Source organism: Trachurus japonicus, chromosome 13 (genome assembly GCF_045865225.1).
Source record: "Trachurus japonicus isolate A0001 chromosome 13, Traja_1.0".
In the NCBI taxonomy this organism is placed as follows: Eukaryota; Metazoa; Chordata; class Actinopteri; order Carangiformes; family Carangidae; genus Trachurus; species Trachurus japonicus.
In genome coordinates, this window is record NC_140919.1 from 6787331 (window position 1) to 6808671 (window position 21341).

A 21341-nucleotide genomic window follows, 5' to 3' on the forward strand; every position below is an offset into this window, starting at 1 on the left:
TCATTGGCTGCCAGCCATTTTCAGAGCAGAGAGCTGCATACTGCCAGCCGTTTTAGAGCATTTTTTACAGACCCTTTCAAGACCCACAGAATATTGTGTTCATGTAAACATGTAAACACCAAAACTACCAAGATTAAGAGTAGACTCTCTTCTTTCGTTAGGAAAAAAAAGTTTGTTTCTACCTTTTTCCATTCTTTAGTAAACGGCAGTAGAACGTTGGCTGGTTTCGCCAAAAACACCTGTTTTTGACCAAAACACCTGTTTTTGACCAAAACACATTCAAGAAAATGCATTTATGTAAAGGTGCAAATCTGCAATTTAATAATACTGTCGCCCTCCTCTTTCCGCGGAGAGAGGGGTGGTGTCCGACGCTGTGTGGAAGCATTGCAAAGGCCCATGGAGGGGAGTTGACACAATGTGCTTTCGCCCAGTACTCTGAATTAGAGTTCTCAATTTCAACCCAAACCCGAGTAAGGCCGATGGGTCGGGTTGGTTTGGCACGAGATGCTGTGTGTATCTCCAAAAAACCACAATGTTTTTGTGGCCGAAATTGAATCAGTTTCACCCGCTGATAAGGTGCTGCTGCGTCACCAGCACCATCTGCTCTCGCTGCAAAGAAAGCATTTCACTTTTTTAGTTTAGTTTTCTTTTTTTTTGTTGGGCTGGGCTGGGTTTGGCCAGACAACTAATGCTGGTGTATCGAGCTCTGTCGGGTCCGGGCTTAAAACCCACGGGCCGAGTCAGGTCGGGTTGTAATTTTCAGGCCCGTTGAAAACTCTACTTTGAATGTCAAAGTGAAGAAATTTAATGAAGTGCAGGTAAATGGAGGGAGTAACTATTGGCACTTTTCCACTACACAGTCACGGCACGGCTCAGTAAAGGTGCTTTTCCATTACAGCTGAGTTCTCTAGTTCCTCCTCAGCAGGGGTGGGGGGATCGCAAGGCCACACTGTTTCTCTCTCTATTTTCGATCTTCTCGTCAGCTCCAAACTCACTTGTCTGTTCCTCGATTACGGACCACAGCGTGGTTTTCCACACAGCATCATTTAACTCGGGTGAAGGAATAACAACGGTCTCGGTACAGATGAATTCTCATGTCGGACATCGCGCTCACGACTCTTCCAGTGACAACGCTCTGCCCAATCAGTGGAAGGCAGTCGGCTGACGTCACGTTTTAGGTATGGCCGTTCCAGGATTGAGGACTACGGCCCTCTCCAGGAGCCAAGCTGGTCCTCAAAGGGATGAGGGACGGCCGCAAGGGTGGCTGGTGCCCTGAGGGGACCTCTACACGACGCTGGCTGGCCCTCTATAACGGGAACCCCGCCTGGCTGCATCCCACCGGCTGGCGGTCAGCTGGGGGCAGTTTGGGCTCGTAATGATTATAGAAGGTGGCGGACCAGCTGCTGATGCAGAAATGGGTCCGTATGGGCTGTATCATGTCGTAGTACTCACGATGGCGCCTGACGTGCAGGTAAACACGGAAAGCCGTATGACCCAGTAGCCAAATGCCTCGTCATCGAATTAGTGACACACATGAATGGATGAACGAGATTCCCACTGTCCCTACCTACTATCTAGCGAAACCCCCTGACAACCGGGTTTTGATTACAGCGAGTAGAGCCATTGGTGACAGGGTTGGCGCGTGGCCGGATGGTTGTCCGCCGGTCCTCTCCAATCTCGCACCGCATGTTTGTGGAGAACCTGGTGCTAAATCACTTGCAGACGACCTGATTCTGGGTCAGGGTACGTAGCAGAGCAGCTCCCTCGCTGCGATTTCTTGAAAGTCAGCCCATGATCCAAGCTTTTGTCGGTCTGAGGGTGTGGGCCCCCAGTTGGCAGTCCCCTCATCCCTCACCGGTGGACCAGGGGCAGCCCTCAGTCAGGCAAGGATAGAGGAGGAGGAGCACCAAGTGGACCGGAGCCTGAGAGCCAGGGAGAGAGTAACAAGCGGCTGTGGTGTACTAGTGCCACGAACAGAGCCGAGAGACAGTGTCTCTTTAACTCATTGGCTGCCATTGATGTCTATAGACATATTGTTTCTGTTGTATATTAACTTCAAAGTCACTGTTCTGCTTGACATGTTTCTTTCCACAAAAAGCTTGTTTTCTCAGTGTTCTGGTCAAAAACAGGTGTTTTTGGCGAAACCAGCCAATGTTCTACTGCCGTTTACTAAAGAATGGAAAAAGGTAGAAACAAACTTTTTTTCCTAATGAAAGAAGAGAGTCTATTCTTTCTCTTGGTAGTTTTGGTGTTTACATGTTTACATGAACACAATATTCTGTGGGTCTTGAAAGATCTGTAAAAAATGCTCTAAAACGGCTGGCAGCCAATGAGTTAATAATAAATCAGTTAAAAAAAAGAACTTATTATGATAATGATTATTATTATTGGCACTATTATCATCATTATTAACATCATCATCACTGTTAGGCTATTATTTTGGAAATAAACTACCTTTTTGCACCGTTCACCTCCCTATGTCTGCATTATTTGACCTCCACATTGATCTAAATGCATTTTCTTGAATTCTATTGGTCTCAAAGGTATCACCAACAGAATGGGCACCCAAAAGGTAGTGGGAAATGACACCTTAAGTGTTTTTCTACTGTGTTTGGTTCCAGCGATAGGCATTTTTGAATATTATTGGCGGCCATCTTGGATTTGACCTCTCCCGGACCTCAGAGGTCAAATCTGACTTCCCTCCCGATCTTAAAATAAACCTCATGGTATAAACTAACTATGGTAGAAGTTTCATGTTTCTTTCAAAAAGTGCACAATTCCCCTTGATTTGAGGGCTTAACCGCTGTACTATGTAGTTAACTACCACAATTACTCTGGGGCTTTTTAATTGAGGTAAAAATGTAGCACAGCCACGGGAGAAATCCTGCTTAGTTCCTCTTTCAGTGTACATTATACAGATTATTTTTAGTTCATCAACCATTTGGAAAAAAAAACCTTTCATCATTCTGTCTCTGTGTTCCTGCAGATAAAGGGGGTTAGGGAGAGAAGTCTAAGTAATTTTACATATTTGAGCATTTTATAAAAAAAAAAAGTAATGCTATAGTTACTTTTCCTGGTAACTACTTTTACCATGTAGCAACTCTAATACTAACTCTAGGCCACTGTAAGTGTTTTAAGGTTATGTCAACTAAAAATTGACATTAAAGGTTGTTTTTGTTTCATAAATTTGTCTAACTGAATTTGTGCTCATTAAATAATAATATGATGAAGAGCTGAACGACTTTTAAAATAGTTCAGTAATGTTTCTGTGGCACCAAAGACGGAATAAATAACAAAAAGAAAAAACATCGGCATCGGCCATCGGCCAAGTTGTTATTTTAAACATCGGTATCGGCATCGGCCCAGAATTTCACAATCGGTGCATCCCTAAACCTCATATAATTATAACACCGTGTGCTGTGGGTCAAACAACTCCCTCAACCCCCACTTCCAAGATGAATTTCACGTCGTCCTTCCAGGGCCGTTGCTAGGAATTCTGGGCCCCCTTTCTGGGCCCCAGTTAACGCACGCTGTACCGGCGCCGGTACAGCACCTGTAGGTGGCGCTAGCATCAATTACTCCCGAACATTTTTAACAGCAGCCCTTAAGCATATATATTCATGTTATATATTGTTAGAAAGCTTAGATCGCCCCGATCAATTCAAGACCACCCACGATTTTTTTGGTTGCTCACAGCCCTAACAGGATTAGCAGTTAGGTCGGCTAGCCGCTAAGCTAACGTATGATGCGTACATACCTTTCAAGTCTTCCCTTTATCCACAGCTGATCTACAGCGACCATCTTATGACACAAGACCGTTTGTACAGCTTGCCAAGTATCCATGTGAAATATGAAATCCGTTTCCTTCTAACCGAAGTATTTTCCTCAATATGTCCATTTGTTTAGTCCAATGCGTAACGTAATACACGCGGATCAAAACAAAAAACGGCCCCGTTACCGCATTTTACGAGTTGCACGGCGATCTGTGATTACATGTGACTGAATGTTTTCATCTGTGAGGTCTTCCTGCTTCAAACGACACCACTCAGTAGCCAATCGGTGGCGAGGATGGGCCGGGACATGTCTCGAAAGCCAATGAGGACATGTGACGATGAGACTGACAACGTGACTTTGATTGACAGCTGCTTGGGCCAATAGAAATTGTCCGTGAAATGAAGCTGATAACCTTTTAGCCAATAGTCTGAAGTTTTCAACGGTGTATGACACTACGCCATCACGTTTGTTTGCTGATAAACAAACCCACGAGGTGCGCGCCACCCGCTCCGCCGCATAGAGATACACAATGTAGATATAGGCGTATAGTTCTATAATCCACTGCTTTTAGGCGTGCGCCCTCTACTGCGGGCCAGGAGTTTAGCGGTTGTATTTTTTTGTTTCTTTTGGTTCTTTTGACTTGAAATTTGGACTGCAGGAAGCCAAGACCTGTGGCTGTGGCTTAATTTTGTCTATAGCCTGCTGAGAGCTCCCTGAATGTCTGTAGCCATGTCATTCTATAGGAAAACCTATGGGCGGGGAAACAATTTAATCATTCTAACCTTTGCCATTTTTGTCAGTAAAGTCACAGAATCAAAAAAACACTTTAACAGTAATCCTGAGAGTGTTACCTTTACAATGATACCAGGCACATCTCTGAATCTTAAACTATGTGGGATCTGTGCTGCTCACAACTTGGGCATGGCGTTATGGCAAAAAACATAAAAAATAGGGGCGTACCTTAAGAGGTTAAAGCAAAACAAGTCGGCCATAGCTCGCTCCTTCGCTGGTTTCTCTTTTTTTCCCTCTCCGGAGCTCCCCCACAGTTCTGGGAAGCACATGTCACTGTCGTAAAAAAAAAAAAAAAAAAAACCTCGCCGCCACCACCTCCTCCACTCCTACACGTGCTTGTGTTTACATCGGAAGCTGCTGAAGGTAGAGAGCGGTGTTTGCTAAGCCCTGCTAACACGGAGCTAATGCTAACACGGAGCTAACGCTAACACAGAGCTAATGCTAACACGGAGCTAACGCTAACAAGGCCACACACAGACACAAAGACGACATACACACACACACACACACACACACACACACAGGAATAAAGGTTCCAAAACGCAAAGGTGTGTGTGTGTGTGTCATGATGTATTACATTATCTTATAAAAGATCCATGGTGTGTGTGTGTCTGTGTTAGTGTAGCCGATGTCATATCTGGCCCTCTGCGTTGTGTTTCTCACGGCCTGCCCTAGGTGGGGTTCGATCCCACGACCTCCCGCACCGGAGGCGACGATGCTAACCTCTTCGCCAAGAGGTTGACCACTTGGTGGGTTGGTTAGCACGCCTTTTATGGGTGGAGTGAGTGCACATCCGTTACACTCACCCCCGCTGAACTCACTCCACCCAGGGCATCCGGGTCACGGCACCACTGTAGCCGATGTCATATCTGGCCCTCTGCGTTGTGTTTCTCACGGCCTGCCCTAGGTGGGGTTCGATCCCATATTTCATGTTTTGCACCGAGCAGCACTCATTTTCAGAGGGTTTAAGTTGCAATTCAACTTTAATCATCATTTACGTGCCTTTTCTCAATTATCTGGACTGTGAAACTTTGGGAGATTGTTTTTGAATGTCATTGCTTTGAAATTAGGGTAAACACTTTTTTTTGATTTTCTATGGGTTTTCCACGTTATCAGTAGCCTGACAAGCCAGACTATATCACTAAAATGTATAGTCTGGAAACGACCGGCTGTCTTTCAAACTGCCTCTGCACGCAATAGGGTAGCGCTACGACCAATCAGAGCAAAGAGCAGGATGTCGTTAGCCTGACAAGCCAATTAAAATGTATGTCGCCATCGCGTTAAGCCCGCCCAACAACTCTCTAAACAGATAGAGCGCTGTGATTGGTGAACACAATCAGTGTTCGAGACTCAAAAAGTTCCTATGGCTCGTTTCTAGACCCACCTACGGAGCAAATATTTTTGCTGCCGCTAGGGTGCGTCTAGATTTCTAGGCTACGTTATCAGCTGATTATCTAAAAATAGAACGTTGCGACTTCCGACTCATTTTGATAGAACGGGTCACATATGTATTATCGTTTTTTATTTAGACTTCTTTGTTTTGATGCTAATGCAGCATTACACTGCAAAAACTCAAGTATCTTAGCAAGAATATTTGTCTTATTTCTAGTCAAAATGTAATTTCTAGTCAAAACAAATCTCATTATACTTAAAATTATACTTATACTTAAAACATTAAAAGTAGCTTGTTTTTAGACACTTTTTACTTCTTTCAAGCATATTTTCACTTGGAATAAGTAGAAAAAATCTGATAGTGGAGCAAGTTTTTCTTCCTTATTACAAGCACAAAAAACTTACTTTCACTGGCAGATTTTTCTATTCATTGTGAATTTAAGTGAAAATTATCTAAAAACAAGTAAATTTTTAGGTAATGAGTCTTATTTTAAAGGAGCTTGAGGCAAGATCAAGGAATAAAACTCACTAGCGATACAACGGCCGTAGCGGCCGTCAGGGTTACTGCAGCCATCAGCCAAGCTGGTGCGGGAGCGCGCATCAACTCTCCACAGCATTGTAGCTGATGCTGTGACAGTGACACTGTGGCTGAATTGGAAACGGCATAACGTTACTATACCAGTGTTTTCCATTAAAGCAGAAGTAAGCGATCCGGTCGTTTTGGCTAATGCTGCGTTCCAGGTAGGCTTTTGAAACCGTAAATTACAGCTTCAAGTCACAACTTACGACTTTGTAGCGTTTCGCAGGGATCGAACCCCACCTAGGGCAGGCCGTGAGAAACACAACGCAGAGGGCCAGATATGACATCGGCTACAGTGGTGCCGTGACCCGGATGCCCTGGGTGGAGTGAGTTCAGCGGGGGTGAGTGTAACGGATGTGCACTCACTCCACCCATAAAAGACGTGCTAACCAACCCCCCAAGTGGTTGTCAACCTCTTGGCGAAGAGGTTAGCATCGTTGCCTCCGGTGCGGGAGGTCGTGGGATCGAACCCCACCTAGGGCAGGCCGTGAGAAACACAACGCAGAGGGCCAGATATGACATCGGCTACAGTGGTGGAGTGAGTTCAGCGGGGGTGAGTGTAACGGATGTGCACTCACTCCACCCATAAAAGACGTGCTAACCAACCTGCCAAGCGGTTGTCAACCTCTTCGCGAAGAGGTTAGCATCGTCGCCTCCGTTGCGGGAGGTTGTGGGATCGAACCCCACCTAGGGCAGGCCGTGAGAAACACAACGCAGAGGGCCAGATATGACATCGGCTACAGTGGTGCCGTGACCCGGATGCCCTGGGTGGAGTGAGTTCAGCGGGGGTGAGTGTAACGGATGTGCACTCACTCCACCCATAAAAGACGTGCTAACCAACCTGCCGTGAGAAACACAACGCAGAGGGCCAGATATGACATCGGCTACATAAGTGATTGCTGTCGGAAGATATAACTATTTAAGACTTATATTAACACAAATATATCACTTACTTCTGCTTTAATCAGTCGCCACAGTTTCGTTTGGGTCCGCCGCAGCAGTCTCTCACAGAAAAAAAGAACAGCTTTCACTATCTCTCATCTCTGCCAGTCAGCCCCTCTGCTGTCTCTCTCACGACACACACACACACACACACACACGTCGCGCCTGGCTGTCAATAAACAGTAAATGCGCCATGCCGCGCTCATTGTACAGTGCTCAATTTACCGCGACACCCGGAGGTTGACCGCCCAGGCATCAGGTCAGCACCGGCGGCCGCCGCCGCCTCTGTGAGCCGCTGGTGCCGCTCAGCTGCGCTCTTCACTCCTCCGAACACGTCGGAGAATTTCCTTACAGGCGTTGTTTGGATAAACTGACCACGGATTAATCAATCGGCTCATTGTAAAACTATTTATTTATTTATTGAAGTAGCCTAAATATGGTGATTTTTGTACATACAGAGCCCCAAGGCTGCGCTGCTCACACACACCTGAAACTTCACTTTTCATTCAAATGAACTAATGCGACTGCCACAGTGCCACTGTTAGATATCATCAATGAGACCAGCATTTATCTCCTAAAAACAATTCAACCAGCCGGCAGAAAACCTCTAAAAACCTGTGGGGAAGTTACTCGGCTCGTTTTCTTCCCTGGGAGGAGGACAGAGGCTGCCCGGCCGATGAGCTCAGCTCCCCGGCTGCAGCCTCTGTGACGAGCCGCTGCTGCTGCTGCGTGTGTGGCTCTGCACTCCTCCGAAAAATGTCGGAGCAAATCTACTTACAGACGTTATTTGGATAAACTGACAACAGATTGGGACTCTAAACTGTCACTTTCTCGCATGAAAAAATATTAAAATGTAAGAAAGTGACGTTATTTCTCTACTCGCTGCTCACGTAACTGTTCAGGCTGCAAGACATCCGCCGACCGCTGGTCGCAAGCGCTGGAAAGCCGAAGCTGTCGAGGACGCGCATGCAGCGTCATTTGACGTCACATCCGCGGACAGCGCGGGAAATTCGGACCCAGAATTGCAGCGCATTATGCAGCACACAGCCTGTTCAAAGCCTGGTGTCAGAACGTTTTTTCGTCTCAATCGATAGTTTCTACCCCCGCACACACTCTGAGGGTGGTGAATTTTTTTTTAACTCTACCGTTTTACTGTTATTAGTAGGGATGGGTATCGAAAACCGGTTCCTCTTCGGAACCGGTTCCAACTTGGATCAATTCTTGGAATCGTGTGCGTGTCTGCTTTAACGATTCCCTTATCGATTCCGTTTGGTTCAGAAACCCGCGCATTAATTGATTAATGACGTTACGTGACGTTACGTTAAAATCAATCTTCATTATAAATGAGGGTGCTTAGTGTTTATATCCACGTGTCACCGTTTGTTCTCCCAAAATAAAGTTAGTGTGGTGTCTGAGTGGAGCGGAGCTGCTGACAGATGCAGCTGACAGTGACGTTTCCTCATCACTAACCTGTGAGCCAGAGCCACCCTCCGGTCCTCCCTCCCTCACGTCGTGAGGAGGACAGGTCAACGTCTCCTGAACAGGCTACATGTCTATTCTTTGTGTTTTTCTCTCTTCATTTCCAACCACCTCGTTTCAGGTTTTGCTCGTAGCCACGTGAAACGGTGCGCCGTGTGTCTTTTCTCTTGCGCGCTCTCTCTCTTTCGCTCGCTCACTCGCTCACTCCGCATAAAAACGAACGTTATGAAAACAATAACTAGTGAGAAGATACAGATGCATAAAAACCATGAAATGGAAACATTGTTAAATTCCTCCTGTGAGCACAGCTGCCCCACAGCCACAGTGGTCTAGTGTTAACCTGTCCAGGCAGGTCGGTCCTGTCTACTTTTTTAATGTTAGAGCCATTAATACAGTGTTTTCAACCTTGGGGTTGGGACCCCATGTGGGGTCGCCTGGAATTCAAATGGGATCGCCTTAAATGTCTAGTAATTGATTAATTATTTTTTTTTAACTAATTATTTTTCACAATCTTAAACAACTATATTCTTTATACATTCACTTTCTTGAATATAAATCAAGATCAAATAAAATGCAGCATATACAAATATCTGAGCTTGCTCATCTTGATTGAGGGTCACCAGAAATTTGTGATGTCAAAAGGGGTCATGAGCCAAAAAAGGTTGGGAACCACTGCATTAATGCAAACAAACCCATTTCTCTTTTATTCCCTCACCCAATGAGAATCGATAAGAGAATCGATAAGGAATCGAATCGATAAGCAATATCGATAATGGAATCGGAATCGCTAAATTCTTATCAATACCCATCCCTAGTTATTAGGTTAAAATTCTGGCCAATTAGGGCGCGGAAACGTTGAGTGACAGGTCCGAGCAGCTCCGTGGACAGCTGCTTCGAGGCCAGTGGGCGGGTTCTCGGCCGGCCAATCCAACATGGCGCTGTTCAGGCCGCCATATTTGAGTCACAAAAACGACTCCCCAAAACCAATGGGTGACGTCACGGACGCTACGTCCATTCTTTTTACAGTCTATGGGCGTGGCCTAATTCCGTTACAGGGGCATGGACTAATTTTGTAACGGGGCGTGGCCTAATTCCATGACGGGGCGTGGCCTAATTCCGTTACGGGGGCGTGGCCTAATGTTGTGACGGGGGCGTGGTCTAATTCCGTGACGGGGGCGTGGCCTAATTTGTAAAGGGGGCATGGCCTAATTTGTAACGGGGGCGTGGCCTAATTCCGTTACAGGGGCGTGGACTAATTTTGTAACGGGGACGTGGCCTAATTCCATGACGGGGCGTGGCCTAATTCCATTACGGGGGCGTGGTCTAATTACGTGACGGGGGCGTGGTCTAATTCCGTGACAGGGCGTGGCCTAATTTGTAAAGGGGGCATGGCCTAATTTGTAACGGGGGCGTGGCCTAATTCCGTGACGGGGGCGTGGCCTAATTTTATTACGGGGGTGTGGCCTAATTCCGTGACGGGGGCGCGGCCTAATTTTATAACGGGGGCGTGGCTTAGACTGGTTTATTCAGGTTTATTCTGGTTTATACTGGTTTATTTCGGTTTATACTGGTTTATAGGCCTGTGAATATTCTCATTTGTCCAGGTCATCGTCATCTCCAAAAAAATTTAAGTCAAAAGCAACTGGACTTGGTTATTTGTCTAGGAAGACGTTTCACCTCTCATCCAAGAGGCTTCATCAGTTCATGTAGCATCTGACCAGGCTGGGACTGGTCCAACTATCTGGTCTGGAGACCAAGGGGGCAGTTGTCGGTCTGAGAAGTGAAGCTCACTTCCGCGTTCAAAAAACTGAAATCCCCTCTGCTTCCTCTGGGGGCTGGCTGTCGTTGGTGGGAAGTTGGTTTCGACTTCGTTAGTGCCCTACTATGTTATAACGACAGTCGTTGGAGTCACAGGAGGCCATTTGTGAACAGTTGTTCTTTGAGATTAGATTGTTGAATCTCCTGGGAAGGGATGAAAGGGCAGCATTGTAAATTGGAGATAGGTGGTGTCTCAGACCTCCTCCTCTGTTTAGGGATGGTTTCTCTACTTTTACATAAATGGCTTCTTTTACTCCTCTTTCAAACCATCTGTCCTCTCTGTCCAGGATGTGGACATTGTTGTCATCAAAGGAGTGGGCTTTCTCCTTGAGAGATGTAAATGGACAGCAGAGTCCAGGCCTGAGGATTTAGCTCTCCTGTGTTGGGCCATGCGTTTATGCAGTGGTTGTTTTGTTTCTCCAATGTAGAGGTCTTTGCATTCCTCGTTGCATTGGACAGCATAAACCAGATTGCTTTTGTGGGTGTGTGGTGTTCTGTCCTTGGGATGTACCAGTCTCTGTGTGTGTTACTGGGTTTTCCATCCACATCCTGTTTGTGTGTATGTTTGGGATGTGACTGGAGATTTTGTTCGTTTGATCGTTATGTATGTATGTTCATTGATGTCCCTCAATGTTGCAGTGGAGCCGAACCCCCCCCCCCCCCCTTAATTTTTATTATTGCTCACCATTCCATAACAGCCTCTACTGCGGAGGCAGAGCACTGCAGAGGACTCCTCATACACATATGCATATATGTAAGGATTTCAGACTGTTTCCATCTTTTCATTTTCATCAACTATTTGATGCTTTGATCAAACAAAAACAGTAGCTCTATTTATTTCATGATTACAGTCAAACACTCTCCAGGAGGTAATAACAGTCCATTTGATTCATTTTTCTTGAAGCTTGAATTGTATTTATACTTACTGTACATTTACAGAACCACACTAATTGGTTGTTACTGGCTGAACAAATGCGCAAATACTTGACTTACTCTAAATACAGAAGTAGCCTTTGATTGAGACTTTTTGGTGGAAAATAAATATACAATGATGTTGAACTGGCATCCACATAGGAATATACGTATGCTTTGAATAATAATTTGTTCAATTTGTTTCAAATATCAAAATGACAAATTACTAGTAAAAAACACATTTACAGTAAGCTTTCAGTTTTGGCATTTTTGATTCATTCCCTATATGTATATATCTAATTCACAGTTTAATGAAATCGTTTTCTTCAAAGGACAACTAGTCCTTGTCATTAAAGACTCTTCCATACCATGTTCTCCATACAACATAACAGAAATACAGGCTAAAACTAATCTCCTCCTTAAAGGTAGTGTTGGAGATTCTGGAAAAACGGTTCTAGCCCTATGTCACCATTTGTATCAAATTTGATACATGAAAATACATGAGTTTTTCAGACCTCTACATCCTCACTGTGAATTTTTTTCCTGAAAAACCTAATGTATACAATCAGATACATGCAATGATCAGACAAACCAGCAGAGTGCAGGTATTTATGCACCAGCAGGCCTTCACTTGGGACATCCAATATGGCTGCTGTCAGTCACTGACCCAAATGTGTTTTCTCATGGATATTATTGCCAATTTTGAAAAAGATAACGTAAAAAAAACATAACTTTTTTTTTTCTGAAACTTCAATAGGAATAGTTACTGCATTGATGCAAAGTAAAACTACTTAATATTCCATAACTTATTTTATAGTAGAACCTTGTTGAAAATACAGCAGGTATGTAAGGTCATTTTCTATGCAAATCTCCAATTCAAAAAAATTATAATTTTTTGGGGGACTTTTATATATATATATATATATTTTTATTTTTTTTGTCAGAAGGTCCAATAAAGGGTCCAATTTCAAAATTTTAGAATTTTCTGACAATGATTTCATGGTTCAGGCTTTACAGGGCTAGCAGGTGAAAAGTCAGACTGCTCTCTGAAGCCTTCACCTTTCTGCGGATGCGGGTGAAGACGTCCAACGTGCATTGCTAGAGCTACTATTGCCACCCAGACTGGAGTGTGGTGTAGGTGAAGACTCAGCTTGATTGGGCGTAGGCAGAACTAGACATGAAGGCATCTGATTGGTTTTTCCTTTTCAGAGGGAAAAGCATGGATTGGTCAGAGTTGTGTCAGTCCTGCAGCTGCCACAGAGGTCTGATTATTAGTGTGACTGCTGAAGCAGTCACACTATTGTTCTTCTGTTTGGCCATTTTCTTCCGCCTTTTTACGGTCTTCTTCTAGTCCTTCATACTTTGTGCTATTTCAACAATTCATATATCAAAACGTGCAGCTTTTTTTGAACTTTATCGGCATTACTTTTCTCTTTTTAACTATTTATACTTTTTCAAATATTTAACTTTTTCACAAAAAATCTCACATTCATCAAAGTCTCAACCTCTCTTCTTCACAACTCCACTGTAGTATAGGGGTTAGGGTGGATGCTTGCCAACCCTAAGGTCACTGGTTCGAATCCAAGGGAAGAACTCTTGTTATGTTATGTTGAATTCTGCTCTCCTCCCCCGCCTTCAATTGGTTACAGGTGTTTGTTATCTCCTTGATTACTCATACCAGTTTGCAGCACATCATCACATTACAATGAATGACAACAGTTTTGAAAGCAGTGTGCTCTCTGTAGCCGAGTGGCAGAGTAAAGGTTTAGTGATCATATGGTCATGGGTTCGATTCCTGCCTCAGTCTTTTCACTTCATTGCTTGACTTTTGATTCCAATTATTCAGCTGTCATTGGACAGTCTTTGATTCCTCATAGTATAAAGCTCATTGTAACTCAGGTTCTCTGTGGCCATATGGTTAGTGCTCAGCCTGAAATTCACAGACATTTTCATTCTAAGTCATTCAAGCTTGACTCTCAAGCTTTCTTGATGTTGACAGTGTGCAGATCATTAACAGACAACAGTCTCTGCAACTGTGTGTGCACTGTGGCCTAGAGGCAGAGTGGAAGTCTAATGACCATAAGGATGTGGGTTCGATTCTGACCTTGGTCAAACATTTGTATGGTGATCACTGCTTGCACTATTTGCTAATTCTGCAACAGCGTTCAGTTGCTGTCAGCAGTCACACCATTTCCATTCTTGGAAATGCTTTTTCTAGTTTTTCCTTCCTATTTCTGAATACATAATGTATTGATTACTCTCAGGATAGAAGGACCATTTCACCCGGTATAACAAAACGTGTTTCTGAACAGGATAACCAACTAGAACTTTAAGAGTAGATAGGTCAAGGAAACCCTTATTATCCCTGTGGGGCATTTAGATTTACAACCAGCAGCAAATATGCTCATAAAAATCAATCAATAACACATCCCATTTAAATACAACAGTGTGGTGTAGTGTAGCGTAGTGGAGTTTGATTGAATTTTTATGATTGTTTTTACTGTATGTGTATACCTGTTGTAATAGGTGTAGGTGTAAGAGTCTGCCTTGTGCTCTCTCTCTCTCTCCGTCTGTGTGTATGTGTGTGCGTGTGTGTGTGTGTGTGCATGCATGTCTGTCATAAAGATTGCTGTTGTAAAGGTTCTGTTACCTAGGCGACCCATGCCTTATTGACCAGATTTAGTGCTCAATGATTAAAGGTGCACTGAGTCACTATAGCAACACTCATTGTGTAGGAGTTGCTTGAGCAAAGAGAAGGGGCCCCTGTGTGCGTGTGTGTGTGTGTATTGCAGACTGTGGCTCTTAAAGGACAATTCCAGGCAAATTCAACTGGGGGCTGTATTTTCCTAACATTTTAGGTGTAAAAGAAGGAATCTGAAGATTTTCAGTTTAAAGGATCATAGGGCAGGATTAATGAGAACGGCCAGTGACGCGACGGCCGCTGCGCGTAACTACAGCAACCAGGGAAGCCACCGGCACGGGAGCGCACACACTTTTCACTGTTTACTTTACTCTTTACAGTCTTTCCTATCTGCGGAGGGAGGGGGGGTATTTTACTGTAGGTTCTCGCTCTCACAGACAGACAGACAGACACACACACACACACACACACACACACACACACACACACACACACACACACACACACACACCTTCACTGTGCTGCAGCAGGAGGCTGCTTGTCTGTTCCTCTGAGCTCCTATGCATGGATCTGTATGGGCTCCTACTCCTACAGGCCGGTACTGAGAATTAACGCGCCGGGTCCGGGTGTCGGGCCGCATCTGTCAGGGTCCGCGGTCCCATGAAAACCAATCAACACCGGACATATTCATGATTTCATAAAAAAAAAAAAAAACGGACGCGTCGCGGACACGCCGGCCAGGACGTGAAAAGTGGACGTGTCCGGGCAAAAGAGGACGTTTGTCCACCTGCCTGATAACGTTGTTAAAGTTGTAACGTCGGCTTTTAACCGCTAGCTGCGGCTAACGGCTAATAATAAGACAGTAGTGAAGAGGGAGAGGGTGTGTAAGTGACCTGCCTGCTGCTGTGTGCGTGAAGGGAGGGGGAGAGAGAGTGGCGGTGGGGGGGGGGGGGTGCTTTTAACAGGGCTTTCAGTTGTGCTGGGTCGTTTGCTGGCAGTAACAGTAGGCCTAATTTGGATCCACCGTGGTTCAGAGCGATTGATATAACAGGGAGTGTCGCCACTCTGTTACTGTATCAATGGCTCTGCCGCGGTTGCCCTCTTCATGTCTCCATTCCATTGATCCATTCGAAGGCAGTCGTGGACGCGCTGACGTCAGGTCCGCCGGCCAGCGCGCGAAATTCACCCCCTGAATTGCAGCGCATTTTGCAGCACAGACCCCGTTCAGGGCAATGGAGAGATACGCGGGTGGGCTCGTTCTTTTTGGTTTTGAACGCTTCCTCACCCATTATTATTTAAAAAACGTAAAACGCATGGGTATTTTCCGGTATTTTCTCACAAATCCTGCCCTATGATCCTTTAAAGGCTGACTATGTAGAATTACAAGAACAACAACAGAAAAAGAATTCCAGCAGTCGATTGCCAGACCGTTGCTAGGGACTCCGCTCTGATCAGAGGACAGCAGAGGAGGAGAACTAAGCAGGATATTTACCTTATGTTTCATTTTTACCGTCATTAACAGCATAATAAATGACTTGTAGCTTGTTACAGGGACAGTGGAGGCTCTCTGCCTTCCACACCGCTGATGCTCAGAGCTTCCGCTGTCACTGCTCTCGTCAAGTTGGAAAAAAAAAAAAAAAGGAGCTCCGTGGCACCGAAAGTCCGCGACGATAAACGTGTTTATGACAGATAAGACTACACAAATGCACCCATCCTAACAAGTATATGATAATCCATTGATGCACCGATTGATTATTAAAAAGGCTTGGTTGGAAACAAACGCATACGACCGTGAGGAGGCAGGAAAACAGCGGAGAACTGAGCCACATGTCGGCTACAGGCAGGTACGAATGTAAACAGAACGTTGACAGATAGTCAGTTGTCGAGCCCGTCAGAAAAATTAAAAATAATAATTCAGACTAAAAATTTATTTTTTGTGGAAAAGCAATACTTTCATTCTGTACCCCTCTAAAGGCCCCATGGATGTATTATTTTTGAAAAAATATAGCTTTTAATAAATATTCTACATATTCAACCTTTAATGTCTCCTGTTTTGCGGTAGTTGTGTCTGTCCCCGCAACGCCACGGCAGCAATGAATGGGAGCGGATTGAAGTTCTGCTGCTTAGGGTTTACATCCCTCAAAGCCACAGACAGCGTCAGATGGCGACTCAAACATGCACCAAATTCAAAGTCTCCCAGAGTCTCGCGCAAGACCCACGTTGACGCTCGGTGTGTTCATGTGCAGTTGGAAGCTCCCGTTTGTGTCATAAACACAGGAATATCAACTCTTGACTTGCTTGAAGTAAATAAACTTCTGGGTGCATGTTTGAGTCACCATCTGACGCTGTCTGTGGCTTTGAGGGATGTAAACAGCCTAAGCAGTGGAACTTCCATCCACTCCCATTCATCGCTGCCGTGGCAATGCAGGGACAGACACAACTACCGCAAAACAGGAGACATTAAACTGAAAATCTTCAGATTCCTTCTTTTACACCTAAAATGTTAGGAAAATACAGCCCCCAGTTGAATTTGCCCGGAATTGTCCTTTAACCTGAAACTATGGGAGATTTTATTCTTCTATTCTATAACCTTTGTTTATCCAGGGAAATTAGCCAGTGGGTGTTTATCATAGACTGTAAAAAGAATGGACGTAGCACCGTGACGTCACCCATTGGTTCGGGGGAGTCTGTTTTGTGCCGCTACTACGGGGGTTTGAACTGCGCCATCTTGGATTCTACTTTCCATATTTGGAGAGGTGCGGCGGTTGGCCGGGCGAGAGCCCGCCCACTGGCCTCGAAGCAGCGGTCTCCGGACCTGTCACTCAACGTTTCCGCGCCCTAATTGGCCAGAATTTTAAACCTAATAATAGTAAAACGGTAGAGTTTTTTTTTTTTAATTCACCCCCCTCAGAGTGTGTGTGGGGGTAGAAACTATTGTTTGAGACCAAAAAAATGAAATGTACCTGGCTGTAAATATGTTTTTTTAAAGTCGGCTATTTTAACATGGGGCTCAATTGGAGTTGCTCCCTTCTGGAGCCAGCCCCCAGTGACAGCCGAGGGGATTGCAGTTTTTTGAACGCGGAAGTGAGCTTCACTTGTCAGACCGACAACTGCCCCCTTGGTGTTTATCCTACTTACTGCCCAGCTTCACACTTGCATGCTGCACAGTTTCACCACAGTCTGTTGTGGGCTGCCTCTACTACTCACATGAAGCAGTTTGATGTCTTATCCAAAGAATGTACAGCTTCAACAGCTTGACACTCAAAACAGTCTCAACCTTAAAGGACAATTCCGGGCAAATTCAACTTGGGGGTGTATTTTCCTAACATTTTAGGTCTAAAAGAAGGAATCTGTTTAATTGTTCCTGTTTTGCGGTAGTTGTGTCTGTCCCCGCATCGCCACGGCAGAAATGAATGGGAGCGGATTGAAGTTCCACTGCTTAGGCTGTTTCCATCCCTCAAAGCCACAGACAGCGTCAGATGGCGACTCAAACATGCACCGAGAAGTTTATTTACTTCAAGCAAGCCGACATGTTTGTAAAACTAGATCTAATTCAAAGTCTCCCGGAGTCTCGCGCAAGACCCAAGTTGACACTCGGTGTATTCAAGTGCAGAGGGAGCTACCGCTTGTGTCATAACCACAGGAATATCAACTCTTGACTTGCTTCCAGTGTACATGTTTTTCCACAGTCAGCGTCAGGTGGCTACTCAAACATGCGCCGAGAAGTTTTTTTTACTTGAAGCAAGTCAAGAGTTGATATTCCTGTGTTTATGACACAAACGGGAGCTTTCCCACTGCACCTGAACACACCAAGCATGGCAACTGGGTCTCGCGCGAGACTCTGGGAGATTTTGAATTAGATCGACTTTTACAAACATGTCGGCTTGCTTGAAGTAAATAAACTGTGGCTTTGAGGGATGTAAACAGCCTAAGCAGCAGAACTTCAATCCGCTCCCATTCATCGCTGCCGTGGCGATGCGGGGACAGACACAACTACCGCAAAACAGGAGACATTAAACTGAAAATCTTCAGATTCCTTCTTTTAGACCTAAAATGTTAGGAAAATACAGCCCCGAGTTGAATTCTCCTGGAATTGTCCTTTAAGGTCCACATGCTGTTCTGGAGCTCTCTATTGTACTGCACAATTTTTTTTCCAAAGATGTAGTTTGCCCAGTCATCTTGGAGGCTCAGCTTTTCTGTCTATGGTATCACCACCTGCTATACCCCTAGGACTCTGAGCCTCAGTCTTCATGAACATGACTCTCTCCCTGATTATGGTGCCAATCAACCTTGCACACCTCTGTAAACCAATCATAAAATTAAATAAAGCAATAATTACTCACAAAATCTACCTGTTCAACTCAAGCCAGAATCATTGACCCAAACACTAACACTAACCCTCCCAGCTCATGAGCACACTGCTTGACCCCTGCAATCAGCTGTGGCTGACCAGGTGGATCTGGGTCAGGGCACCAGTTTTATGGAAGCAGACTTACTCGGCTCACAGGACAGTCATACAAGAACATGGAAATCAAAGAATTTTACACTGCACACGATAACAGGGGCACAATTCATTTAATTTATTTGTTTATTTGTAACGGGACTCTGCGTATTCATGAACAGACAAAATGTAAATACACCAGATTTAGCTCTAGGCTCATTTCCATCCGTAGTCCCATAATAATAGCACACACACACACACACACACACACACACACACACACACACACACACTGAACACTCTCACGCATGAATGAGATAGGATTGCGTTAAAGGGATAGTTCACCCAAAATTCAAATCTCACTCATTATCTACATTATCTATTATGCTGCTCGTCTGTAATGTCCCTCTTGTATTGAAGCCCCGACATGAGAAATTGTTCAGAAAAAAATTAAATAAGTCTATATTTTAAGCTTGTTTGTAGCGGAAGCTCCCAGTGTCTCGGTTCACTGCTCTTCCCGTGTCAGTGCAAGAGATTTGCACTGACCGGTGGAACAATTTCTCATGTCGAGGCTTCAATACAAGAGGGACATTACAGACGAGCAGTATGGAGGTATTTGGATGTTTTTTGGTGTGTCTTTTTGGACAAAGAAACTTTGTGTCCATTGACAACCATTATATGGACAAATACTGCTGCACGAACCCCCCGTAACTGAGAGAAGGAATGGAGGACTCTAGTTTAGTCATTTTCAGCCAATAAAGCTCTAAATGACAATATTTATTTTTTCAGTTTTGGGAGAAATGTTGTCGGTAGTTGATAGAATAAAACAAAAAAAATTGAATTTTACTCAAACACATAGCCTACCTATAAATAGTAAAACCAGACAAACTGATCATTTTGGGAGTGGTCTCTTCATTTTTTCCAGAGCTGTAGATTGACTACAGCCTTCTGCATGGGCGGCCTATGTGATAAGACATGTTGCCCCCCCCTCTTCTGAACGCAGGCGGGGGAGTGGGATGGCAGTGCGCTGTAGTGACGTAAGCAACAGGTTGGTGGAGCCTGTCTCGCGCTTGGTGCCTGCAGTTCTCTGGTCAGCCAGCCGGGGCGCTGTGCTGCTGCTGCTGCTACACGGGACCATTGCAGCAGACGATACTTCGCGTTGATCGCTCCCCAAACAGCTGAAGACTATTTCATAACAGAGTAACGGACAGTGGAGCAGCAAACCGACGAGCGCAAGGTAAGGACGTGTCAGTTGTTTGTTGCAGGACGACGTGTCTTGGTTGTGTGTTGCCTGGCTACTTGAACGACCTTTACATGGCGCACTGTAGTAAAGAAAACAGTCCCTTCTCCGTCACTGGCAGCGGAATGATACCAGGCTGATGAACGACATCACTGCTTTGATTTTCATTCTCCATCTGGGAAATACTAAGGTAAAGTTGGAAATGTATTGACAGATATGAAGGTGATTCATGCCTCGTAGCCTTCGCTATACGAGACAAGGAGCTGCAGATTCATGTTGATGCTGAAGCTGGAGAAACGCTGCTCTGCCCGCAGGGACCGTCTGTAAAGTGCAGCACCGTTAGCAGATAGGAGAAGTCAGTTGGCCTACCTAGTCTACCAGTATAGTGACTTAACTCAATGGTTCTCAAAGTGGGGTCCGGGGACCCCCAGGGGTCCTTCAGAGGGTCCAAGGGGGTCCCCAACTTTTTCTGGAAATTGTTTTATCTTTTTCTTTTTTTTTTTCTTTTTTTAATCTTACCACATTTTTCCAGAAATGTTTAAAGGTGTACAGAAAAGAAAATTGAATTTAAGCCCACTCTGGGTCAAAAAATGAGTGTAATAACTCATCTATCAGACGATGTAGGCCAAACTGTGTGCAAAATTCTATTTTTCAGAAATTTCTCTACAATATTTCCAAAAATTCGCGCCATTGGCCCTAATTAGAACGTTCATTGACTAAAAAAGTAACATTATTCAGCAGAACAAATATTTGTGTATTTCTGGTGTTTGTTATAAAATTTTGTCCAAAGTGGTCTAATTTGTGTCAATTTAGGGGTCCATGGGGCGGTGCGTGGCGCCCCATGTAGAGGCTATAGTCCTTGCCGCAGGCGGCCCCGGTTCGAGCAGCCCTTTCCTGCATGTCATTCCCCCTCTCTCTGCCTCCCCCTTTCCTGTCTATCTACACGGATCTATCAAATAAAGGGGAAAAAAAGCCAACAATATACTTAAAAAAAAAAATTAGGGGTCCTTGATGTAAAAAAAATTTGAGAACCAGTGACTTAACTTACACCATGCACCAAAATCAGTCCGCGAATCTCCTGTTCCGGTTATACTGCATCACTTCAATTGGAAAAATCTATGCTTTTTTCTTTTCTTACTGTGAGAATTTTTTTTAAATCTAAAGTTATATTCCACACCTTAAATGGAACACTCCTTGGTCATAGTGAGGACTGCACACAGCAGTGGTCTCCTGTTGACTGGACAGAGTTCAAACTGAGAATGAACTGCTCTAAGATTTAGTTCTGGGGGGAACCGCCCCACAACCTGATACCACCAAAACCATCATCAGA

General features: G+C 44.7%; 1 protein-coding gene across 1 annotated transcript in view; it reads left to right on the top strand.

The window, feature by feature from the left end:
* Positions 1-19921: 19921 nt before the first annotated feature.
* The window catches only part of gdpd4a (glycerophosphodiester phosphodiesterase domain containing 4a), a 181627-nt gene continuing 180207 nt past the window's right edge, over positions 19922-21341 (top strand). Inside the window, exon 1 of the mRNA XM_085794752.1 lies at positions 19922-20008. The gene's annotated coding sequence lies outside the window, so the exon portion shown is untranslated. The remainder of the gene's footprint in view (positions 20009-21341) is intronic.